Here is a 26,616-nt window from a genome sequence, read left to right on the forward strand (position 1 = left end):
ATCACTGCTAATTAGGCAGGACTGGCCCGGTTACTAGGCAAAGTCTCGGGTGAGACAATTATTACTTTATTTGTGATACAAACAAAACTTTATTTTATATAGAACAAAAATTAAATACACTTAGACAAAAAGTAAGTGTTTCAATCTCACTCCCCACAAACCATGTTGGTGTGAATGTGCAAAGTTTTCAAAGTATCTCATGAATTAGTGTCTAAGCAACGATAAATGGAAGTGACTCTACTTTGGAATTAACCTTCACCATGTCCATTTGTTCTAACGTTAAAAATAAACTATGGATATTAACTTAAAAAGAATGAAAATTTTTAACGAACTAAAAAAAATTAAAAACCTAAAAATTTTGTATTTCCCACCCCCAAACTTAAATCACACATTGTCCTCAAGGTGTGGAAAAAAATAAAAAATAAAAAATAAAAAATAAATAAAAGACAACATAAAAGGTTATGCGGATCAAAACCAAAAACTAGCTAAAGAAAAAAAACAAAAAACAAAAAAAACAGATAAAATAATAAAAAGACGAAAGACAAAATCTAAATAAAAGAAAAATTAAAAAGAAAAAAAAATAGGACCTGATGTGCAGTAGACAATGGATGCCATGAAAAATCTGGATTGGGCTGTGAGAAAATATGCATAGTAACATAAAGCAGCCCACTCAGCTGCACACATGGGAACTCACACACATGCCGCACACGTACCATAAACCCTAACTGCCTTTAATCCAACATTGGATTCCTACACGTGCCCTCGAGCCCAGAGCCGAACGGCTCTTTTCTTTTCATTTCAAATCAGCCTGTTAGGTTCCCAATGACACCTACACCCACTCTCATTTCTAAACAACTGTTGGTTTGTTGAAAATAAAAACAAAACCCCCTCTCTTTCTAGAAAACAGGAAGGCATGTCACGGTGTTCTCATTTCAGCTCATCCCTCTCTCTCAACCACACTGCCATCTCCCAAACTTCAAACTAGCACGGATTCGAACTCATATCATCAACACTATCAATCCCTAAGCAAAGAGATGCTCAGAAATCAGAAATTGGAACTCCATTTGTACACGCAAAGGTAAAGATCTTTCATTCATCTACTCTAGCTTGTGTATGCGTAATCAATCTTGAAAATTTTCTAACCATGCATGCATGTGTGTTAGCTATGGAGAGGCACCATGGATCCGTAAGGACACGAAAAATGAATGTACGAAGAACAGCGCATGCTCGCAGATCAGATGAGGATGCATGAGAAGATTGTGAAGTCATGGATCCATGAACGCACGCAAACTACAACTGGAGCTCGCCAATCCGAAAGCAAAGGTATAGATCTACACTCACCAATGTTTAGTCTTGATTTTTTTTTTGTTTGGAAACCGGAACTTAATGAATTTCAGTCTCAGTAGTGAGAAATAGGCCACTATGACTGGATCAGGATGGAACAGAATAATATGAGACCAAATGTGACTTGGAACCAAAACGTTGAAGACCCCAGATCCTGTTAACAATGTGATCAACAAAAGGACTAACAGGATTGCACACTGTGTTTTGAACTTAATAACTGCATGCTCCATTGATGTGAATATGCCCAGTCAAATTACAAGTTGCTGGTGACCCTACTTTTGTATTCTTGCAAGGTACAAGACTTCAATCGGCAAGTAGAAGGATGAAGGTCCACCAGACCGCAACGATCCAAGAAGCTGAAGGTATAAAACTCATCTTTTGCGCTGATGTAGAACTAGATCTGCAGTTGGAAACCCCCAAACTTTAACGCTGTCATAAAGATCTGTTGAATTAGTATCTCATACTCAAATATTGTTTGCAGGTTCGTACAGTCCAGCGAAGTTCAACCAAATGGAGGTACTGGGAAACCAAAAGAAATTCCCAGATGCGCATTTGCATAGGTATAATCCCGAACGTGCTCCATATTTCCTTCGTCGATTTATGCTTTGAGTAACCGCTATGACTGATGGTAAAGTAGACATGCTGCTAGGTGCATGATTCCAGCACTTTCCATTATGTTTCTTGTTTGTGCCTTGCATGTTTTGAAAGCAACCTGCATATTTGTAGACCTGTGTATCAGATTCGCATAGATACTGCCAGAAAAAGATAAATTAAAAACAAAATATTTTTGTATTTTTCAAATTTTATTTTTATTTTTATTTTTTATAATAAGTGAAACAAATGGTAATGACATTAACAACCATAAAATACTTGACTGAATTTAACAGAAACTAAAAAGAATAGGGATAGAAATTTGGGTTGCCTCCCAACAAGCGCTTTAGTTAACGTCTATAGCTAGACATTGCTGAAGGTTAGTGGTCAAATCACTGGTTCCTTTAGAGTCATTGACTCGGCTGCAATGTCAAATGGTGCTTCCAAGTAGTGTTTGAGTCGATGGCCATTTACTTTAAACTCAAAACCTGTCTCCCCATTTTTAATATCCACAGCCCCGTGTGGATAAACTTTAGTAACAATATAGGGACTGATAGGAGCATATTCATGCGACTTAATTAGCTTGTTCTCGTGCATCTATGTTGTGTTTACTTATCTATTTTAGTGTTTAAGGCCACTTTTGTGTATTTTCAGATTATAAGGCCAAAGTGTGCAAGAAGATGCAAATTGGAGTCTTTTGGAGCGAAAGAGGAATGAATGAGTTGAAGACTTGAAGAAACAACGAATTCCTACTCCAACGATGAATTCTACCAAAACGAGGAATCCTACTCAAACAAGGTTTCCTATTTTAGGAAAGTTAACCCTAAGTTTCCCGTTTTGGTAACCTTTCCTAATCTTAAACGTCCGTATTTTCTAGCCACTTTGAAGTCTTTGTAGGCGCTTTAGGACACAAAACGAAGGCCTTAGCCCAAATTCTAGCCCTTGCCGTGGGCTTTAGCCCAATTCCCTATCCTTGCCGTGCAAGGGGGGGCATTTAGGCCCATTACATGCACTTAAACCCTAGCCTTTAACCTTGCAGCCGCACCCTAGCTCTATCATTCCTTCCATCTCAGATTTTCACCCTAATTCTCACCCTAGCCGTCACTCCCATTCCCCATCCACTCATTCATCAAACCATTTCAGCCACAAAAATCCCCTTAAGCCGTGACCATTTGATTCATTCATTCAAAACCATCTCAGCCATCCATTCATAAACCCTAAACCATAATCTTGTAGCCGTCACTTCCCATTAATTCTAATCAGCCACACATCACTCAATTGATTCCACAAGCCGTGCATCCCATTCACCTTAATTCATTCAGCCACACATCTACCATTCTCTCCCATTTTTCCTCCCAAAACCGTGCATTCCATCAGCCATTTTTAACCTAATTCCTTCTCAGCCGCACTTTTTTCCCCATTAATTTCAGCCTTTCTCCATTGATTCTTCTTAAAAGCCGTAGCCTCCATAACCCTTTTTCTCCATTTTCAGCCGTCACCACCATCCCATAATTTCCCACATCAGCCGTGCATTCCATCACCCAAAAACAAAACAGCCGCAGCCACCAACCCATAACCTCCATTCATCCGTGCATTCCACACCATACTACACCACCCCATAACCTTGCCGCACCATTAAACCATCCCTAAAACCAGAAACTCATCCCAAATCATCCAAAACCCTCTCTGCCGCAGCAAGGAGGAGAGGAAAGAGGAGCTTCGACGCGCAGAAATTCAAGTGGATTCGTTGGGCGTTCTAGGTGTAATCAATCCTTTGTGCTTTATATTTAAATTCATTTGTAATTCTCTTTTTGTGAACATGAGAGGCTAAATCCCCCTAGTTAGCTAGGGGGTGATTCGAAACCATGTTTATGCTTGCAATATGAATTGATTACTTTTGGTTGGAATTTCATGAATGGTGGATTCAAATTGTTTAACTATTTGATTGATAACTTATTTGTGTATGTTTATTGAGAGTGCACGCTTAATTTTCATTCATGAATATGACGCTAGAATATACGTGAGTTTCACCTAATAGTTATGAACTTATATTCACAAGTAGTGGAGGTTGCTTATAAACAATCGCGTTAAATGAATTCTTGGCACTAGTTTCATGCTCATTATAGTAACAAATGCCTCGTGAACACTTATAGTTTTCATGATGCTTAATGATCTTTGATTGTATCTTTATTGTGCTTTTCACGTAAAGGACTTTTGGAGAATGTTTTGAATTGCGTTGCGCTAACCCATCCAATTCATTAACTTAAGGAGAACTTGACGGTTAATTTAAGCAGACCTAATTAACCCGGGGTGTTGAGTTTCATAATTCATCGAAAGACCAACTGAAAATCGAAGTGTATGCAAGTGTGACATGTGTGGAGAAGAACCTTCTAGCTAGCATTCATCCATATTTTCATTACGTTCATATTTAGAATCTGCCCTAATTTACAATCTGTGCATTTAGTTTAATTTTGTCAAAAACTCAATCCCCCTTTACTTTAGTGTCCAATTTAGTTAGAAAGTGTCTTAGTTTGTGTTTATAAGTGTTTTGATTCATTTGATTACATAAATTCGTCCAAATTCACCAAAGTGCTCAAAACTGCCCAGAAAGTGTTTTTAAGGCAGTTTTGAGTGGTTTTGGGCTGTTTTGAGTCTTTTGATTTGTTTTAGTGTTTTTATTGTTTAGTCTTGCATTCTTTGAGTCTAGTTTAGTGTTTCAACCTTTATTTTACGTTTTTGAGTCAGTTTCCAAGTGATTTTGCAATCCCTCCTAATCCCCGGTTAAGAACGATCCCTACTTATACATATACTACAATTGTCACAAGAGGGTTTCAATTTGTGTGCTTACTTAGTTCGCATCAAATTTTTGGCGCCGTTGCCGGGGATTAGCAACTTTGCTAATCCCTTGGATTGTTTACTTTCAGTTTATTTAGTTATTTTGGTTAAAGAATCTGACCTTGTTTTGTTTTTCTTGTTTTAGGTACTAGTGCATGACTCGGAGTTCTCAACCGATTCGTGAGGACATCGTGGACTTTGACAGTGACTTTGAGAGGACTTTGAGACGAAGGAAGAAGCATCACGAATAAAATCCGCCAAGCCCGGAACCTGAGCTTGAAGAACAAGTCCTAGAAGAAGAGGAGGAGGAACCCACGGCAGGGATCTTTGAGGAACCCACGGCAAGAGTATTTGAAGAGCCACAAGGCATGGTCGTAGACACCCGGACACTCAAGGAGCTTTCCGCTTCGGGATTGGATAATGCCGCACCCTTATGTATCCAATATCCCCCACCGGCCGAAGGCAAGACCGAGAAGTTTGAGTTGAAGTCAAGCTTGCTCCACCATATTCCGAAGTACCATGGGTTGGCCATGGAGGATCCGAATAAGCACCTGAAGGAATTTGAGGTGGTGTGCTCAAGCATGACTCCCGTCAACGTTTACAGAAGTATATTGAAGATGAAGGCTTTTCCATTTTCTTTGATGGACAAAGCCAAGGATTGGTTGTACGACCTAGCTCCCGGAACTGTCACATCCTGGGAGAGCATGAAGAGGGCTTTTCTGGAGAAGTTCTTCCCAACTTCTCGAATCATCCTTTTACGAAAAAGGATAAGTGGCATTCAACAAGATGAAGGTGAGTCTTTTCCTACTTACTATGAACGTTTTAAATCTCTTGTTGCTTCATGTCCACAGCATCAGATGAAGGAGGAGTTGCTTCTGCAATACTTCTACGAGGGGCTCCTACCAATCGAACGACAAATGCTCGATGCATCGGCGGGTGGAGCATTGGTGGACAAGACGCCCATGGCGGCCAAGGTCTTGATCGCGAACCGAGCGTTGAACGCTCAACAATATGAAGGAGTGGGACAAAGAGGACCCCCACGGCAGCAGGTTCATGAGGTAAGTTCCGCACCTGATATTCATTCACAGTTAGCTAATCTTACTTCCATTGTGTCTCAGATGGCCGAAGGCATGAGGATGCAAGGACCAGTTGTATGCGGGGTGTGTTCTATCCAAGGACATGCGTCTGAGAAGTGCCCACAGCTCATAGAAAATGGTGGATGGGAAAGCGCCAACGCCATTGGATTTCAGGGCCAGAACCAACCAAGGAACGATCCGTACTCAAACACTTATAATCCAGGTTGGAGAGACCACCCGAACTTCAAATGGAGGGAGCCTCAACAACCACCACAACAAGGAGGCTTTAGGCAACAACCACAGGGCTTCTACAACAAGCTATACGTCCCCACACAAGCACCTCCACAACCTGCCCAAACAAGTTCAGGTAACACGTTAGATAATGATACACTTCTTAAGTTACTAACGAATTTGTCTCAGGGGCAAGAAAACCAAGCTAAAGCCATGCAAAACCAAGACAAGAGGGTGGAGCAATTGGAGAAACAAATTGGGCAAATTGCAGATTTTTTAGGGAAGTTTCGTGAGCAAGGCCAACTTCCGAGTTCTACCACTCCAAACCCCAAGGGAGGCTTCGAAAGCGCAAAGGCCATACTTTTGAGAAGTGGAAAAGAAGTCAGGGCAGGTCTTACACCACCACCATCAAGTCTTAACGAGGACGAAAAGCTGAGAATTGAAGAGGAGGAAGGAAGTCACCCCACGGCAAAGGTGGAAACACCTTTGCTGCAAGCTTCAAATGGCTCCAACTTGTCTACTTCGGCCAAAAAGGGTAAAAATGTTTCAAATTCAGTTTCTACTAATGTTGTTCCGTCGAATGTGCCTTTTCCTAGTAGGTTCAGGCAAACGAAGAAAGAAGAAGCCGAAAAGGACATCCTTGAGACGTTTCGGAAAGTGCAAGTAAACATACCCCTTTTGGATGCAATAAAACAAGTCCCGAGGTACGCCAAGTTCTTAAAGGAGCTTTGCACCACAAGGAAGAGGATGTCGACCAAGGAAGTGGTAAAGGTAGGTGAAAATGTCTCTGCCATCTTGCAACGCAAACTACCCCCCAAATGCAAAGATCCGGGTAGTTTTACCATTCCTTGTGTGATAGGTAATACACGTTTTGAATCTGCCATGTTAGACCTAGGAGCTTCTATAAATGTTATGCCATATTCAATTTATGCATCTATGAACTTAGGAGTATTGAAAAATGATGGTGTAATCATACAATTGGCCGATAGATCTAACGCTTATCCAAAGGGAGTTTTGGAAGATGTGTTAGTGCAGGTAAAAGGTTTAATCTTTCCGGCGGACTTCTATGTGCTCGAGATGGATGAATCTGACCATGCCCCTTCGTTGCCAATCTTACTTGGCCGGCCATTCATGAAGACGGCGCGGACGAAGATTGACGTGTTTAATGGAACGTTGTCCATGGAATTTGATGGGGAAGTTGTTAATTTTAGTCTTTCGGATTCTATTAAATATCCTAGTGAGGATCACTCATGTTTCTCCATTGATGTAATTGACTCTTTGGCGCAGGGATATATGGAAGATTTGAATGCCGATGCGCTTGAAAACGTCATTACAAGAAGCATGGAGCTCAAAACCAAGGGAGGAGAGCTTTTGCTAGGCCACGGCACACACTTTGCAACCCATGCCGTGCACCCTAGTGAGGAATGTATGGAATTGGTTGCTGCCCTAGAGTCACTTCCTAGGCACGAGGGTAAGTTTTCTAAATTTGAGTCGATTCCCATTTCGACTAACAAGTTGTTACCATCCATAGTTCAGGCACCTACCCTTGATCTCAAACCATTACCGGGCCATTTGAAGTACATTTTCTTGGGGGAAGAGGAGACATTACCGGCCATCATTTCTTCATCACTCACGGCACAAGAAGAGGAGAAACTAGTGCGTGTTTTGAAGGAGTTCAAATCTGCCCTAGGTTGGACGTTGGCCGATATAAAAGGTATTAGTCCCGCCACATGCATGCATCATATATTTCTTGAGGAGGGGGCCAAACCAACTAGAGAGGTTCAACGCCATCTTAACCCTCCGATGATGGAAGTTGTGAAAAAGGAGATAATCAAGCTTTTAGATTGCGGAGTCATCTATCCAATCTCGGATAGTAAGTGGGTGTCACCTATCCAATGTGTGCCGAAGAAATCTGGAGTGACGGTTGTGGAGAACGCGGAGAATGAGCTAGTGCCCACCCGAATCCAAACCGGTTGGCGCGTATGCACGGATTATAGGAAGATAAACGCCACCACGAGGAAGGACCACTTCCCATTGCCGTTCCTAGATCAAATGTTGGAAAGGTTAGCGGGTCATTCATTTTATTGTTTTCTTGATGGATACTGTGGTTATAATCAAATTGTTATTGCCCCGGATGATCAAGAAAAGACTACTTTTACATGCCCCTTTGGTACATTTGCTTATCGTCGCATGCCATTTGGTTTTTGTAATGCACCTGCTACATTTCAAAGATGCATGATGAGCATATTTTCAGATTATGTCGAGAAAATTATTGAGGTTTTTATGGATGATTTCAGTGTGTTTGGCAATTCATTTGATGGTTGTTTGAGTAATCTTAGTTTGATTTTGAACCGTTGTGTTGAAACAAATCTTGTGCTTAATTGGGAAAAATGTCATTTCATGGTTAAACAAGGTATTGTTCTAGGCCATATTATTTTTGAAAAAGGCATTGAAGTAGATAAATCTAAGGTAGACCTTGTTCGTCACTTACCCTTTCCAACTTCGGTTAGAGAGGTTCGTTCGTTTCTTGGTCACGCAGGTTTTTATAGGCGGTTCATAAAGGATTTCTCAAAGATTGCACAGCCACTATGCCGATTGCTGCAAAAAGAGGTGGCGTTTGAGTTTGATGATGCATGCTCCACGGCATTCAAGCACCTCAAGGAGGCTCTCACTTCAGCTCTCATTATCACACCTCCAGATTGGAGCCATCCATTCGAGTTGATGTACGATGCTTCGGACTATGCGATTGGTGCTGTTTTGGGGCAGCGAAAGGACAAACAACCTCATGTTATTTATTATGCATCTAGAACACTAAATGATGCTCAATTAAATTACTCAACCATTGAAAAAGAATTACTTGTTGTGGTATTTGCATTAGATAAGTTTCGGTCATACTTACTTGGGACTAAAGTTATTATTTTTACTGATCATGCAGCTCTCAAGTATTTGTTCACGAAAAAGGAGGCCAAGCCTAGACTAATTCGATGGCTTTTGCTTTTACAAGAGTTTGACATTGAGATTCGGGATAAGAAGGGCGTGGAGAATGTGGTGGCTGACCACCTAAGTCGAATGATACATGAGGAAGTAGCGCCAATTTCTGAAACGTTTCCGGATGAGCAATTAATGTCTATCCAGGTAAGTGAGCCTTGGTATGCCGATTTGGTTAATTTTCTAGTGTCTAAGCAAGTTCCTAATACCTTAAGCAAGGCTCAACGTGATAAATTAAAAAAGGATGCACGTTTTTATGTTTGGGACGACCCTTATTTGTGGAAAATATGCCAGGATCAGATTGTACGTCGTTGTGTTCATGAATCTGAATTTAATTCCATTTTGAGTTTTTGCCATACATATGCATGTGGTGGACACTTTGGCACACAACGCACAACGTTTAAGGTTCTTGAGAGTGGTTTTTATTGGCCTACGTTGTTTAAAGATGCTAGGGCTTTTTGCTTAACATGTGATAGATGTCAAAAGACCAGAAGTATAGGCCAAAGAGACCAAATGCCACAAACCCCAATCCTTGTTGTTGAAATCTTTGATGTTTGGGGTATTGATTTTATGGGTCCGTTCCCTATGTCTTTTGGTTTTACGTACATTTTACTTGCCGTTGATTATGTGTCAAAGTGGGTGGAAGCTAAAGCCACCCGAACTAACGATTCTAGAGTTGTTGCAGATTTTGTAAAATCTAACATTTTCTCTAGATTTGGGATGCCTCGAGTGCTCATAAGCGATGGTGGGTCACATTTTTGCAACCGCACCATTGCGGCGTTGCTCAAGAAGTACAACGTGTTGCATAAGGTTTCCACACCTTATCACCCCCAAACCAGTGGCCAAGCAGAAGTTTCAAATCGAGAAATCAAGCAAATTCTGGAAAAGACCGTTGGGCCGAATAGAAAAGATTGGAGCTTGCAGTTGGAGGATGCACTGTGGGCCTATCGAACGGCTTACAAACGCCCATTGGTATGTCCCCGTTTCGGCTAGTCTATGGCAAGCCGTGCCATTTACCCGTAGAACTTGAGCATAAGGCACATTGGGCGGTCAAGACCTTCAATATGGATGTGGACACGGCTGGAAATCATAGGAAGCTACAATTGAGCGAGCTTGAAGAGATTAGGCATGAAGCGTATGAGAATGCTCGGATTTACAAGGAGAAGACCAAGGCCGTCCATGACAAGATGATTAGAGGCAAAACCTTCTCAATCGGGCAGAAAGTGTTGTTATTCAATTCCCGTCTTCGGATATTCCCCGGTAAGTTACGTTCTAAGTGGGTTGGTCCATTTGTTATCACTAATGTTTTTGTGCATGGTGCAGTCCAAATACAAAGTTTGAAAACTGGACAAGAATTCAAGGTGAAGGGCCATAGGTTGAAACCCTACTACGAGAACTTTGTCGAGCATGTTGTGGAGGAGATCCCATTGCATGCCATGGGCTCCAATGGGGAATGAGCTGAACGTCGTCCGGCTGCAAGACGTAAAAGAAAGCGCTACTTGGGAGGCAACCCATGCAATCAACAAAGGAAGAACTTGGGAATCGCTCCACACTCAGATTTGCGTCCCTAAACCCTTTCCTTTGTTGCTTACTTTATGTTTTGTGTAATGTTTTTAAGTGTTTTTAAGCTATTTTAGAGTGTTTTAGAGTGTGTTGACTTAAAAATCCGAAAATCTCATAAAAATTTGAAAAATTGTTTTGAAAAACCCAAAAAGAGTTGTTTTTGTGTGTTTGTTTGTGTCGTAGGTCACCTTCCAACGCAGTGATGAGGATTTGGTTTTTAATTGCATGATGGTTAAAGAAAGTTACAAACATAGATGGACGTTTGATTTACTCTTTGGTTTATGCTTGTTCGTAGTTATAGTTTACGAATTTACATGTAATCACAAATGATAAAAATCAGTTTTTGTAATATGCTTAAAGGAAGGAACTCAAACTAACGCTACATCCCTGTGAGACTTGAGCCTAAACGTTATTTGGAGAGTTAAAATCTGTGCATTAATGTTTTCTAAAGTCGTTGCATGATCTCATTATTCTTTGCTTGGTTACTACTTAGAAGGCGTTTCATCACTTAGTTCCAAATGCTAGAACTCATGCCCATTTCATTCAAAGCATGTAATTGATTGGCATAACATATATTCAAGATGAAGTTGTGTAGTGACCACCATCAAAGCCAAACAGCCATGTGCCCTTCACTCATTTTGTGTTTAAGTTTAACCCCACTGAGCCGTGTTAGCCCATGTTCTTTGTTAACCCACATTATCCTCACCTAGCCTAGATTAGGACCATCCTTACCCTTGTTCTTGAAGCATAGTAAGCATGAATGAATTCCCTTTGATTAATGTGTTGCGGAAAATAAGTGTGGGGGAAGGATTATTGATGTGAGTTGATGAAAAAAAAAAAAAAAGAGTTGAAAAGTATTGGTTGTTGAAGTAAGGGCCCAAAACAATGAATTAGGCCCTAAGAGTTGTTTGAATCTCCCCTATTTGTCTAAAAGTTGATTTCTGCATTCTAAGGGAATTCTAGGTCTTAATTTCATTACTTTGCTTGTTATTGCTTAAAGAACTTTTGTTTATCCCTACCTTTCCTCGTGAGCCAAAACCCCAAGCCCCGTTACAACCCTTGACTTCTATCTTGAGTGTTGTGCATTTCAATTGTGGAGTTTGAATTTGGTATGAGCATACGGTGTCACTGGTTCTCGCATCTAAGTAGTAGCATTCCATTCATGAGATCATATCTAAACACGTTTAATTACTCCAGAAATTGCGTTCTTTGTTATAACCTATGTGAGTACTAGTCTTTCATGTTTACATTAATCTTCTCACATATAACTAGTGTAGGGTGTGTAGTCAGAAAATCTGAGTGAAAATTGACTGCATAACTAGTGAGGAATTGAGGGAATTCTCTAAGACATGTTACTACATTCAAAATGTGTTTTAATTGATTAAATGCGAACTAGTGAATGGTGACTATGATTAAGTATGTACTCGAGTGGAAGGAAGATTAAAAGCTATGTGAGTAATGATCTTTGACATGTCGTGTTTCATTGGAAATCCCTGAGGCAAACGTTGGAAGGTTTAGGTTATGTTTTGTTTGTTTTGTTTCGTATTGTTTACTTTAGTTGTTTTGTTTTGCTCGAGGACTAGCAAAAGTTAAGTGTGGGGGAATTTGATAGGAGCATATTCATGCGACTTAATTAGCTTGTTCGCGTGCATTTATGTTGTGTATTTTCAGATTATAAGGCCAAAGTGTGCAAGAAGATGCAAATTGGAGTCTTTTGGAGCGAAAGAGGAATGAATGAGTTGAAGACTTAAAGAAACAACGAATTCCTACTCCAACGATGAATTCTTACCAAAACGAGGAATCCTACTCAAACAAGGTTTCCTATTTTAGGAAAGTTAACCCTAAGTTTCCCGTTTTGGTAACCTTTCCTAATCTTAAACGTCCGTATTTTCTACCCCCTTTGAAGTCATTGTAGGCGCTTTAGGACACAAAACGAAGGCCTTAGCCCAAATTCTAGCCCTTGCCGTGGGCTTTAGCCCAATTCCCTATCCTTGCCGTGCAAGGGGGGGCATTTAGGCCCATTACATGCACTTAAACCCTAGCCTTTAACCTTGCAGCCACACCCTAGCTCTATCATTCCTTCCATCTCAGATTTTCACCCTAATTCTCACCCTAGCCGTCACTCCCATTCCCCATCCACTCATTCATCAAACCATTTCAGCCACAAAAATCCCCTTAAGCCGTGACCATTTGATTCATTCATTCAAAACCATCTCAGCCATCCATTCATAAACCCTAAACCATAATCTTGTAGCCGTCACTTCCCATTAATTCTAATCGGCCACACATCACTCAATTGATTCCACAAGCCGTGCATCCTATTCACCTTAATTCATTCAGCCACACATCTACCATTCTCTCCCATTTTTCCTCCCAAAACCGTGCATTCCATCAGCCATTTTTAACCTAATTCCTTCTCAGCCGCACTTTTTTCCCCATTAATTTCAGCCTTTCTCCATTGATTCTTCCTAAAAGCCGTAGCCTCCATAACCCTTTTTCTCCATTTTCAGCCGTCACCACCATCCCATAATTTCCCACATCAGCCGTGCATTCCATCACCCAAAAACAAAACAGCCGCAGCCACCAACCCATAACCTCCATTCATCCGTGCATTCCACACCATACTACACCACCCCCATAACCTTGCCGCACCATTAAACCATCCCTAAAACCAGAAACTCATCCCAAATCATCCAAAACCCTCTCTGCCGCAGCAAGGAGAAGAGGAAAGAGGAGCTTCGACGCGCAGAAATTCAAGTGGATTCGTTGGGCGTTCTAGGTGTAATCAATCCTTTGTGCTTTATGTTTAAATTCATTTGTAATTCTCTTTTTGTGAACATGAGAGGCTAAATCCCCCTAGTTAGCTAGGGGGTGATTCGAAACCATGTTTATGCTTGCAATATGAATTGATTACTTTTGGTTGGAATTTCATGAATGGTGGATTCAAATTGTTTAACTGTTTGATTGATAACTTATTTGTGTATATTTATTGAGAGTGCACGCTTAATTTTCATTCATGACTATGACGCTAGAATATAAGTGAGTTTCACCTAATAGTTATGAACTTATATTCACAAGTAGTGGAGGTTGCTTATAAACAATCGCGTTAAATGAATTCTTGGCACTAGTTTCATGCTCATCATAGTAACGAATGCCTCGTCAACACTTATAGTTTTCATGATGCTTAATGATCTTTGATTGTATCTTTATTGTGCTTTTCACGTAAAGGACTTTTGGAGAATGTTTTGAATTGCGTTGCGCTAACCCATCCAATTCATTAACTTAAGGAGAACTTGACGGTTAATTTAAGCAGACCTAATTAACCCGGGGTGTTGAGTTTCATAATTCATCGAAAGACCAACTGAAAATCGAAGTGTATGCAAGTGTGACATGTGTGGAGAAGAACCTTCTAGCTAGCATTCATCCATATTTTCATTACATTCATATTTAAAATCTGCCCTAATTTACAATCCGTGCATTTAGTTTAATTTTGTCAAAAATTCAATCCCCCTTTACTTTAGTGTCCAATTTAGTTAGAAAGTGTCTTAGTTTGTGTTTATAAGTGTTTTGATTCATTTGATTACATAAATTCGTCCAAATTCACCAAAGTGCTCAAAACTGCCCAGAAAGTGTTTTTAAGGCAGTTTTGAGTGTTTTTGGGCTGTTTTGAGTCTTTTGATTTGTTTTAGTGTTTTTATTGTTTAGTCTTGCATTCTTTGAGTCTAGTTTAGTGTTTCAACCTTTATTTTACGTTTTTGAGTCAGTTTCCAAGTGATTTTGCAATCCCTCCTAATCCCCGGTTAAGAACGATCCCTACTTATTCATATACTACAATTGTCACAAGAGGGTTTCAATTTGTGTGCTTACTTAGTTCGCATCAGGGACCCTGCCACCTTGATTTTAATTTTCCAGGGAATAACTTCAACCTTGAATTGAAAAACAAAACCTTTTGACCTGACTGAAACTGTTTGTGAAGAAGTTTGCTATCATGGAATGCTTTTGTTTTTTCTTTGTATATCTTTGCACTCTCATATGCATCATTTTTGAGTTCGTCCAACTCGTGCAATTGCAATTTGCATTTTTCTCCAGCTGCATCATACGCATAATTAAGCTCCTTAATTGCCCAATAAGCCTTATGTTCAAGCTCCATAGGTAGATGGCACGCCTTACCATAAACAAGCCGAAAGGGAGACATCCCAATTGGTGTTTTATACGCTGTTCTATAGGCCCATAAAGCATCATTTAACTTAACACTCCAGTCTTTGCGGCTGGCATTGACTGTTTTCTCTAAAATACGCTTAAGTTCCCTATTAGAAACTTCAACTTGCCCAGAAGTTTGAGGGTGGTATGCAGTGGCCACCCGATGACTTATCCCATATTTAGCAAGTAATGCAGCAAATTGTTTATTTAAAAAATGCTTGCCCCCATCGCTGATAATTGCCCTAGATGTTCCAAAACGTGGAAAAATAATGCCCTGGAGGAATTTCAATACCACAGATCCTTGATTTGTTGGTGTTGCAATGGCCTCGACCCACTAAGAAACATATTCAACAGCCACCAATATGTACTGATTGCCATTGGATGATGGGAATGGTCCCATAAAATCAATGCCCCAAACATCGAATAATTCAACCACCAAAATACTTTGCTGTGGCATTTCATTTCGCTTGGACTGATTTCCCACTCGTTGACATCTATCACAAGCCTGACACCAAACATGAACATCTTTAAAAATAGAAGGCCAATACAACCCACTTTGTAATATTTTAGCTGTTGTTCGTTTTCCCCCAAAATGACCACCACAAGCATGCTAATGTGCAAACGTCAGAACACTTTTTTTGCTCTTCTGCAGGAATACACCTACGAATAATTTGGTCTGGGCAATACTTGTATAGGTAAGGCTCATCCCAAAAATAATACCGAACCGTTGCTAAAAACTTTTTCTTTTGCTGGAAAGTTATATCTGGCTGCAAAATACCCTTAGCCAAATAATTGACAATATCTGCAAACCACGGAGTTTTGCTGCAAATGGCCATAAGTTGTTCATCAGGAAAACTCTCATTTAAAGGAAGTAAATCATCTTCAGCTGGGCTGGTGCTGACCAGCCTGGATAAATGATCAGCCACAACGTTTTCACTGCCCTTTTTATCTCTGATTTCTAAATCAAATTCTTACAGAAACAAAACCCAACAAATTAACCTTGGCTTGGCATCTTTTTTAGATAATAAATATTTCAATGCAGCATGGTCTGTGTAAATGATAACCTTAGCCCCAACCAAGTAAGATCTAAACTTTTCCAATGCAAAAACAACTGCCAATAGCTCATTTTCAGTGGTTGCATAATGCAATTGTGCATCATTTAATGTCCTACTAGCATAGTAGATGACTTGAGGAATTTTATCTTTTCTCTGACCAAGAACTGCCCCAATTGCATAATCAGAAGCATCACACATCAACTCAAATGGTAAACCCCAATTAGGTGCAGCAATGATAGGAGCTGTAGTTAAAAGTGTCTTTAACTTGTTAAATGCCTCTAAACAATTAGCATCAAAATTAAATGGGGCATCCTTAGCAAGTAGGTTGCACAAAGGATGGCTAATCTTGGAGAAATCCTTAATGAACCGTCGATAAAACCCAGCATGTCCTAAGAATGATCGAATCCTCTTTACTGTAGTAGGGGGCGGCAAATTAGCAATAACATCAATCTTTGCCTTGTCAACTTCAATTCCTTTGTTTGAAACAAGATGTTCCAAAACAATGCCTTGTTTTACCATAAAATGACACTTCTCCCAGTTTAACACTAAGTTTGTTTCTTGACATCTCTCAAGAACTTGAGATAAATTTTGTAGACAAAGATCAAAACTATCCCCAAAAACTGAGAAATCATCCATGAATACCTCAACAATTCTTTCAACCAAGCCTGAAAATATGCTTATCATGCACCGTTGAAAGGTGGCTGGTGCAATACATAGCCCAAATGGCATCCTCCGATAAGCAAAAGTACCAAATGGACAAGTGAAATTGGTTTTCTCTTGATCCTCTGGTGCAATTGGAATCTGATTATACCCGGAATACCCATCTAGAAAACAATAAAATGCTCGTCCAGCTAACCGTTCCAACATCTGGTCAATGAAAGGCAATGGAAAATGGTCTTTCCTTGTCCCTGCGTTAGGCTTTTTGTAGTCCACACACATTCTCCAACCCGTAGTTAATCTTGTAGGAATTAACTCATCATTATCATTTTTCACCACTATAATACCTGTACGCTTAGGCACAACTTGTGTAGGGTTAACCCATTTACTGTCAAAAATTGGATAAATCATGCCTGCATCAAGTAGTTTCATTACTTCGTTCCGCACAACTTCTTTCATGATATGATTTAACCTTCTTTGAGCATCAACTATCGGCTTTACGTCATCTTCCATCAATATTCTGTGCATGCAAATTGTTGGGCTTATACCCTTAATTCCGCTATGGTCCACCCCAATGCATCTTGGTATTTTCTTAAAACACGCAATAATTTTTCCTTTTCTATACTTGTCAAATCTGAAGCAATAATAACTGGCAGCGTTTCATTTGCCCCAAGATGTGCACATTTTAAATGTTTTGGCAATGGTTTTAGCTCCACTTTTGGGGGTTGCAATTTAGAAGGTTTCAGGGGCGTTTTTGGCTCTCCAAGGCTTTCGTAAACATGTCTCCAACGTGGTAATTGGGCTGGTACACTGTCTAATGCTGTTACATACTCAAAAATGTATTCATCCTTTGTTTGTGCTGTATCTGGACTATGTAAAACCCTCAATAATGGATCAGATGTCAACCTGGTCATAATTTCTGCATGAATAACACCTTCTAACACATCTGCCCACATACACTCTTGCTAACCTTCTGAGCGCTTTGCAGCTTCAAATAGGCTAAAAACCATTGATTGGTCTTGCACTCTAAATGTTAAAGTACCTGCTTCCACATCAATCAATGTTCGGGTAGTGGCCATAAAAGGTCTTCCCAAAATAATTGGTGTCTGCAAATCTTCATCCATGTCCAAAACTACGAAATTTGTTGGTAGATACAAATTGTCAACCTTGATAATTAAGTCTTCAATAATCCCCCTAGGATAAGTAACAGAACGATCTGCTAGCTGGAGAATAATTGATGTAGGCTTTAGATCTCCTTGGCCCAATCTCTGAAAAACAGAATAAGGCATTAAATTAATACTAGCACCTAAATCAATTAATGCACGTTTAAAATTAGAATTTCCAATAGTGCAAGAAATTGTAAAACTCCCTGGATCTTTCTTTTTGTGTGGTAATTTGTGTTGTAAAACTGCGCTGCACTGTTCAGTCAAAACAACTTTTTCAAAATCAACCAATTTCTTTTTGTGAGTGCACACATCGTTCAAAAATTTGGCATATGATGGAATGTTTTTTATTGCATCAAGTAGTGGCAAATTAATCTGAACTTTAGATAGAGTTTGCATGAAGTCCCTCAGTTGCTTGTCTTTTGCTGTTGGCTTCAAACGTTCTGGATATGGAATTGGGGCCTCATAAACATGTTCTGTGCATTTTTCTGTTGTTGGATTGTTTTTGGCAAGTTGTGCAGCAGCAGGTTCTGCAAGTTTTGCAGCAAATTCTGTAGGATTTTCTGCAGACTTGTCTTCACTTTTTGCATTCTCACGATTATCATAGCTTTCACCACACCTCAAAATTCTAACAGCACTGCATTCTTCTGAACCCCGTGGATTAAGGACTGTTTGGCTAGGAAATTTGCCTTTTTCTCTTTCTGTGATATGACTTGCTAACTGTCCAAATTGCTTTTCCAGATTTTGAATTGAAGCTTGTACATTCTGCATATTCTGATCATTTTTGTCTATGTACTGCTTTGTAGATTGCATAAACATTTGGAGTGTATCCTCCAAAGAACGTTTGGGTTGCACAACTGGCTGCTGTACATGATTTTGCTAAAAATGTTGCACCTGCTGGTTTCCTCCCCACTTCATATTTGGGTGATCCCTCCAACCTGGGTTATAAAAATTAGAATATGGATCATTTTTTAGTCTCTGAAAATTGTTAAATGCATTTACTTTTTCTGCCACATGTTCAGGATAGGCGTCTTTGTGTGGGCAGCCCATAAAATCATGATTTGGCATGCTGCAGATGCTACAAACTGCTGTAGTAGGCTACTGTACAGCAACCTGCTACACTGGTACTGTTATTTTCTGTAAAAGCATGTCAAATTTTGAGTCAAAATTTTCAAGTTTTCTCTCCATTTTTTCGATTTGAGCAGATACATGTGGAGTTCCAATTGACATATCAAAAATGCCTCTGGTTTGTGTCTGGTCCGCTGCCCATTGTTGTGTCTCTATAGCCATTTTCTCAAATAACTGAAATGCTTGTTGAGCATTTTTATCTGAAAATGAACCTCCGGATGATGCATTCACATAACTCTTTGTAGTTGGATTTAAACCCCTGTAGAATATTTGCATTCTTGTGTCCCCATGAATATCAGCATGAGGACACTTCCTGAATAAATCTGAAAATCGCTCCCAAGCTTCATGGAACTCTTCATTAGGCTTTTGAACAAAAGATAGAATTTTAGTTCTTATGTCAAGAGTCTTGTACGCTGGATAAAACTTGCTTAAGAACTTTTCGCTTAACTGTGCCTAGGAAGTGATGCTCCTAGATGGGAGTGTAAAAAGCCATGTTTTCGCCTTGTCTTTTAAAGTATAGGGAAAGAGACGAAGCTTAATAGATTCTGCAGAAAACCCACTAACCAAAATATTCTTACAACCCATCAGAAATTCAGTAATGTGCATGTTAGGATCGTCATGAGCTAGTCCATGAAAAGTAGGCAATATTTCCAACATGTGATGTCTAATCTCAAAAATTATCGCCTTCATCTTCTGGATAAACAACGCAACTTGGTAATTCGTTAGCACGGGCTGCTAGTGTTTGTCTCAAAGGTTGCCCAGCTTCGGGCATAGCAAAAGCCATTGTTTCTCTACTTTCTGAAACGCCTAAAATTAGGTGCTGCAGAAAAGTGCCCTTCTGGGAAAGATTAGGTGTAAAAAACTGTTCTCGCCGCTGCTTTCGTAATGTTCTTTCAGGCTCAGGATCAAATTGAACAAGCAGTGCAGAATGTGATCTGGTGCTGACCATGCACAAATTTCGGTAATCTGAAGAAATAAAAAACGACAATTAAAATTAAAGAGATTTTTTTTTGAACGAAAATAATTAATTAAGAATATGATAAAAACAAATTAATCAAAACAATCCCCAGCAGCAGCGCCAATTTCTTGATAGGATTTTTACCACATGCAAATAGGGTTAAAATCACTGAAAATACTTGCAAGAATACAAGGTAATTGTAGTATAATTGCTCATGCAAGGTCATTGTCCACAAAGATTGTTTGATTAATTCATAATTAAATCAACTCTTAATTAACTATTGAAACATATTTTTATCAAAGATTTGAGATTTTTGAGTTTGAAAATGTTGAATTAACAATTAAAGAACCTAGAAGTTAGAAAATAAAGGCAGCAAACAGAAAAACGTTTTTTAATTAAAACAATTTTGGGAAAGACTAGGGTTAAGCCGTCACCGTTACAATCCTATGCAATTCTATCAATTACTTATAAATTTCCACATCCATGCTTTGAAGGTTAGGTTTTCCTAACGCATATTTTCCTTGTGATGTTCAATCGAAAACGTATATCTAACATGCAATCCGTCTGTGATGTTCAGATTAATAAACATGCAAGACTCATTAAACTTCGTGAAAACCCTTTGAAAAACCATGCAACCCTTAAGAGCGTGATGTTCGCCTTAAGTGAACTTACAATTACTAATCACAAGAAGCCCTCCTCAATTTCAGGGTGATGTTCCAACATAAATTGCATCAAATAACTTGTCTAAATACCCTAATAATGGTGATCAATCATTAAAATATATAGATAGATTTAATCGTGGTGATTAATAATTCAAAGCAAACATGCATCCATTCATAAGCAAATAAATAAAATTACATATTCATGCTACGGTTCATGGCCTAACCCTAGCAAAAGAATTAGTTACGCATACTCATAATAAAAATCAAAGGAAATATCATTCAAATGAGTCAAAGGAATGAAAACACCTTAAAGTAGAAAATATCCACGAACCCTAGCAATCACTCTTTGTCTCTCCAAGCTCATAAAAAATTACCCCCTCTATTTAAGAACGGCCAAGCAATATCATTGCTGAGTCCCCCTACAAACCCTAAAACATAGGTCTCTTATTACAACTAGGGAAGTAAATAATAAAATAAAATACTTAGAAAATAAAGTCCTAATTAAACTATGAAAAACTGCAAGGGAACTGTCCATCCACGCTTTAGCCTTAGAAATCCTCCAAATCCGGACCATAATGGCTTGTTTTAAAGAACGGGACGTTCTGAACATATCTCCAGAAGGCCACGAACCCATCTGAGGTCATCTTGGACTTCAAAAATGCAATTCAAGCCCAAAACGTCACTATTCCAGCACTGCGCATTGCTCATTTATTTTATCGCCAGAAAATAACCGCTTGGTAGAAAATTCTGATATTTTGATACGATCAAGCCAAGTGACGAACATCCTCCAATTAGAATTACTCCAAAATTCATCCATTTAATTATGTTTTTCTCCAGAGGAAGTCGAAAGTCCTAAATTAGAAATACAATTCAAAGTATCAAAATTCTTTCAAAATATTAACCAAAATATACCAAGAATAGTGTTAAATATATACTATAAAATCCGCTCATCAACCTCCACTACTTATAAATATAAGTTCATAACGATTAGGTGAAACTCCCTTATATTTTAGCATCAAATTCAGGCATGCAAACTAAGCGGGCCCTCTTAATCAACACACAAGAATAAGTTCTTAATCAAACAATTAAGTAAATTGTATTCACGATTTATGAAATTACAACTAAAAGTAATCAATTCATATTGCAAATATAATCATGGTTTCAAAGTCTCCTCCAGCTAAAACAAATTTAGCTCCTCATGTTCGCAAAACAAAGATAATTAAACTTAAACATTAAAAACAAAGATAGAATAACCTAGAAACACTCCAGGTGGCTCCTCTTTCCTTCCTTGTTGCGCACAATGGGGATTTGTGTGAATTTAGGCTCTTGAGGTGTGGTGGATGGTGTGGTGTGAATTTGTGGTAGAGGGCGGTGGTTAATGCGTGTTGCGGCATCATGTATTTGTATGGTGAAGGAAAGGCACAAATTTGGGCTGAAAATGAAAGGAATTAGGACTCCAAATCACCAAAGAACAATGACACTTTCAATCAGATTCCAGGGAGGACAAGGAATGGTCTTTGTGGCAGATTCTAGAACTTCTAGAAGGGTTATATGTGACATAAACTTAGGGCACGAAAATAGGGCTTTTAGAACCTAATATTTAGGTGATTTAATGTGAAAAAGAGTCCTCTTTGAAGCTGAAATTAAGGTAAGAAAAGATTAGGATAAGATAAGATAAGATAAGGTTGGATAAGGTTTAGATAAGATAAGTAAATTTGGATAACATTCCTTCTTTGTAGCTGATTCCTTATCTTCCAAGTCTTCAATTTAATTCTTCCAGATGTTAATCACATTCCTAGCCTCTCTTGTTCTTCAAATTCGTCCATCCACCTTGCTCCATGCATGTGCAATCCATTCCAAGCCCAAAACTGCTTTAAAATGCTCCAAATTGCACTTTCTTACCAACTTTGTCATTTGAACCTACAAACACACGAAAATAGCTTAAAACACTATAATAAATAGAAACTAACTTACTAAATGCAAAGAAACAAGCTAACAAAGTCGCATAAATATGCTCCTATCACTCCTATCAATACTCCAACACTTACAATCTTGGTTGGAGAGATCACCCAAATATGAAGTGGAGTGAGCATCAACAAACTCAACAACAAGGCGGATTTAGACAGCCACCTCCTGGGATATTTCAAAGGCCATTCACACCAACATAACCTCATCCACAATCTGCTTAACCACATTCAAGTTCGTCAATGGATAGCAATAAAATTATTCAAATACTAACTTCATTGACGCAGGGATTACAAAATCAAGCTAAAGAGGTGGGCGAATTGAAGAATCAAATGGAGCAATTGGCGGAATTCATGGGACAGTTTAGAGAACAAGGCAAACTACCTAGTTCAACTGTTGTTAATCCAAATAGAGGATTTGAAACCGCCAAGGCTATCACATTGCGAAGTGGCAAGGAGGTTGGAACCAACCCATAAATGTCCAAATCTAGCCAAAAGAAGGACGAGAAGCTACTGCTCAAGGATGAAGATGAAGACAAGGCCACGACAAGGGTAGAACAACCCTTGCCACAACCTCCTAAAGCCTCAAAGCCATCCAACACAGGTAAGTTAGGTCGAAGTTCAAGTACTTCTAACCTTATTCCACCGAATATTCCTTTCCCTAGCAGATTTGTGGAATCTAAGAAAGAAAAGAGTGAAAAAGACATTCTGGAGACGTTTAGGAAGGTGCAAGTCAATGTTCCGCTCCTTGATGCAATCAAACAAGTTCCAAAATACGCCAAATTTTTTAAAGAACTTTGCATAACAAGGAAAATGATTTTGAAAAGAAGTGGTACGGGTAAGTGAAAACGTTGTAGCAGTTTTACAAAGAAAATTGCCCCCTAAATGCAAGGATGCAAGTAGTTTCACAATCCCTTGTGTTATTGGCAATACTAAATTCGAGCATGCTATGTTAGACTTAGGTGCATCCATTAATGTCATGTCGTACTCTATTTATGCATCTATGAACCTAGGAGAGCTTAAAAATGATAGAGTTATTATTCAATTAGCCGATCGTTCTAATGCATATCTGAAAGGAGTTTTGGAAGATGTTTTGGTGTAGGTTAATCATTTAATCTTTCCAGCTGATTTCTATGTGCTTGAGATGGAAGATTCGGCTCATTCTACTCCATTGTCGATCCTACTTGGAAGACCCTTCATGAAAATAGCCCTCACCAAGATAAATGTGTTCAATGGGACATTGACAATGGAATTTAATGGCAACATTATTGATTTCAATATTTCTAAAGCCATAAGGTATCCTTTTGATGATCATTCTTGTTTTTCTATTGATATACTCGATTCATTGGCGCATGAATACCTTGAAGACCTAAATGGGGATACCCTTGAAACAACCATTAGAAAAAGAATGGGACTCAAAGACCAAGGGGCAAAACTTATGCATTCATGGCAGGAATAAAGATCTCCCTGCCATGCCCAATTATGAAGAAGTGGCCGAGATGGTGGCTGTCTTTGAATCATTGCCACAACATGTTGGTAAGCCTTCAAACCCAAATTCAATTCTCATTTCTACTAATAAGTTGTTACCCTCAGTAATTCAGGCACCCTCCCTCGAGCTTAAACCATTACCAAATCATTTGAAGTACGTTTTCTTGGGAGACCAAGAGACTTTGCCGGTCATAGTCTCTTCACACTCATGGTAGGAGAGGAAGAGAAGTCGGTTAAGGTATTGAAGGAGTACAAAACGGTGGGCCTTGGCTGATATTAAAGGAATAAGTCATACACCATGCATGCATTGCATACTTTTGGAGGAAGAGGCTAAACCATCTCGAGAGGCTCAACGCCGACTCAACCCTTCAATGATGGAAGTTATGAAGAAGGAGATTATCAAGCTTCTTAATTGTGGAGTGATCTACCCAATTTCGGATAGTCGTTGGGTTTCACCGGTTCAAGTTGTTCCAAAGAAATCGGGAGTCACTGTGGTGAAGAATGTAGAAAATGAACTTGTGCCTACTCGTATCCAAACAAGTTGAAGAGTTTGCATCGATTATAGGAAGCTCAACACCACCATAAGAAAGGATCACTTCCCCTGGCCATTCATTGATCAAATGCTTGAAAGGTTAGTTGGTCATTTGTTTTATTGCCTTCTTAATGGTTATTCAGGATATAATTAGATTGTTATAGCTTCGGATGATCAAGAGAATACCATTTTTACTTGTCCATTTGACACCTTTGCTTATTGTCGAATGTCATTCGGTTTATGTAATGCACCAGCCACATTTCAAAGATGCATGGTAAGTATCTTTTCAGATTTTGTTGAGAGATTATTGAAGTCATCATGGACGATTATAGTGTTTTTGGTGATTCGTTTGATGAGTTTTTAGCTAATCTCACATTAATCTTGAAACGATGCATCGAAACTAACCTTGTTTTAAATTGGGAAAAATGTCACTTTATGGTAAAACAAGGCATAGTTTTAGGTCACATATTTTCAGCAAAGGGAATTGAAGTTGATAAATCAAAAATAGATCTTGTACGCTACTTACCTTCCCCACTTCGGTGAGAAAGGTTCGATCTTTTTTTGGACATGCAGGATTTTATAAATGATTCATCAAAGATTTCTAGAAGATCTCCACACCCCTATGCCGACTCCTACAGAAGGATGTGCCATTTAAGTTCGACGATGAATGTGAGAAAACCTTTAATCACCTCAAAGAGATGCTAACTTTGGCCCCCATCATAGTTCCACCAAATTGGAGTGTTCCTTTTGAGCTTATGTGCGATGCCTCATATTATGCCATAAGGGCTGTTTTGGGACAATGAAAGGACAAGCAGCCGCATGTCATCTATTATGCATCTCAGACCTTGAATGACGCTCAATTGAACTACTTCACCACTGAAAAAGAACTCTTTGCTGTTGTGTTTGCTTTAGATAAGTTTCGTTCTTATTTACTTGGAACTAAAGTCATCATTTATTTTGATCATGCAGCTTTGGAATATTTACTCACAAAGAAAGAGGCCAAACCAAGGCTTATTCACTGGATGCTTCTTCTCCAAGAGTTCAATATCGAAACCCGGGACAAGAAAGGAAGTGAGAACGTGGTGGCTAACCACTTGAGCCGTTTGGTACACGATGAGGAGCCATTACCCATCCCAGAAGCATTCCCAGACGAGCAGCTGATATCCATTGAGGTAAGTGAGCCATGGTATGCTGATATTGTGAATTATATTGTGTCTAAACAAGTTCTAAGCACCATAACTAGGCACCAACATGATAAACTTAAGAAAATGGCACGGTTTTATGTGTGGGATAACCCTTATTTGTGGAAATATTTCCTTGATCAAATTATTCATAGATGTGTGCATGATTTTGAGTTTAATTCAATCTTAACTTTCTATCACACTTATGCATATGGACGTCACTTTGGCACACAACGTAGAGCACTTAAGGTTTAAGAATGTGGATTTTATTGGCCTACTATATTCAAGGATGCTAGAACTTTTTGCATAACCTGTGATTGTTGTCAAAGAACAAGGAATATAGGTCCAAGAGACCAAATGTCGCAGGCTCCAATCTATTCTGTCGAAATTTTTTATGTTTAGGGTATCGATTTCGTGGGGACTTTTCCTTCATCTCATGGTTTCAATTATATTTTACTTGCGGTTGATTATCTATTGAAATGGGTGGAAGCAAAAGCCACTCGTACTAATGATTCCAAAGTGGTTGCAGATTTTGTCAAAACTAACATATTTGCCAGATTTGGAATGCCAAGAGTACTTATAAGTGATGGGGGTTCCTATTTTTGCAATCAAACCATCGAGGTGCTGCTCAAGAAGTATAATGTCACGTATAAGGTTTCAACACCTTATCATCCTCAAACAAGTGGGCAAGCCGAGTTTTCTAATTGAGAAATCAAGCAGATTTTGGAGAAGATAGTTGGACCAACTTGGAAAGATTGGAGTTTGCATTTGAATGATGCACTATGGGCGTATCGTACAACCTACAAAACACCAATTAGGATGTCTCCATTTCGGCTCATCTATGGGAAACCATGCTATCTTTCGGTTGAGTTGGAGCTTAGAGCGCATTGGGCAGTCAAAACGTTCAATATGGACATAGATGCGGCTGGCATTCATAGGAAGCTTCAATTGAATGAGCTTGAGGAGATTAGGAACGAGGCTTATGAGAACGCTCGCATTT

At 39.2% G+C, this 26,616-nt stretch overlaps 1 non-coding gene and 1 pseudogene across 1 annotated transcript; one reads left to right on the forward strand and one right to left on the reverse strand.

The window, feature by feature from the left end:
- Positions 1-14,505: 14,505 nt before the first annotated feature.
- On the reverse strand, positions 14,506-19,283 carry LOC148691655 (uncharacterized; annotated as a pseudogene).
- Positions 19,124-19,229, forward strand: LOC137727179 (small nucleolar RNA R71). Its single transcript, XR_011067749.1, has one exon. It is a non-coding gene; the product is annotated as a small nucleolar RNA R71 (small nucleolar RNA).
- Positions 19,284-26,616: the final 7,333 nt, after the last annotated feature.

Source organism: Pyrus communis, chromosome 13, assembly GCF_041283825.1.
Source record: "Pyrus communis isolate YQ-2024b chromosome 13, ASM4128382v1, whole genome shotgun sequence".
NCBI lineage: Eukaryota > Viridiplantae > Streptophyta > Magnoliopsida > Rosales > Rosaceae > Pyrus > Pyrus communis.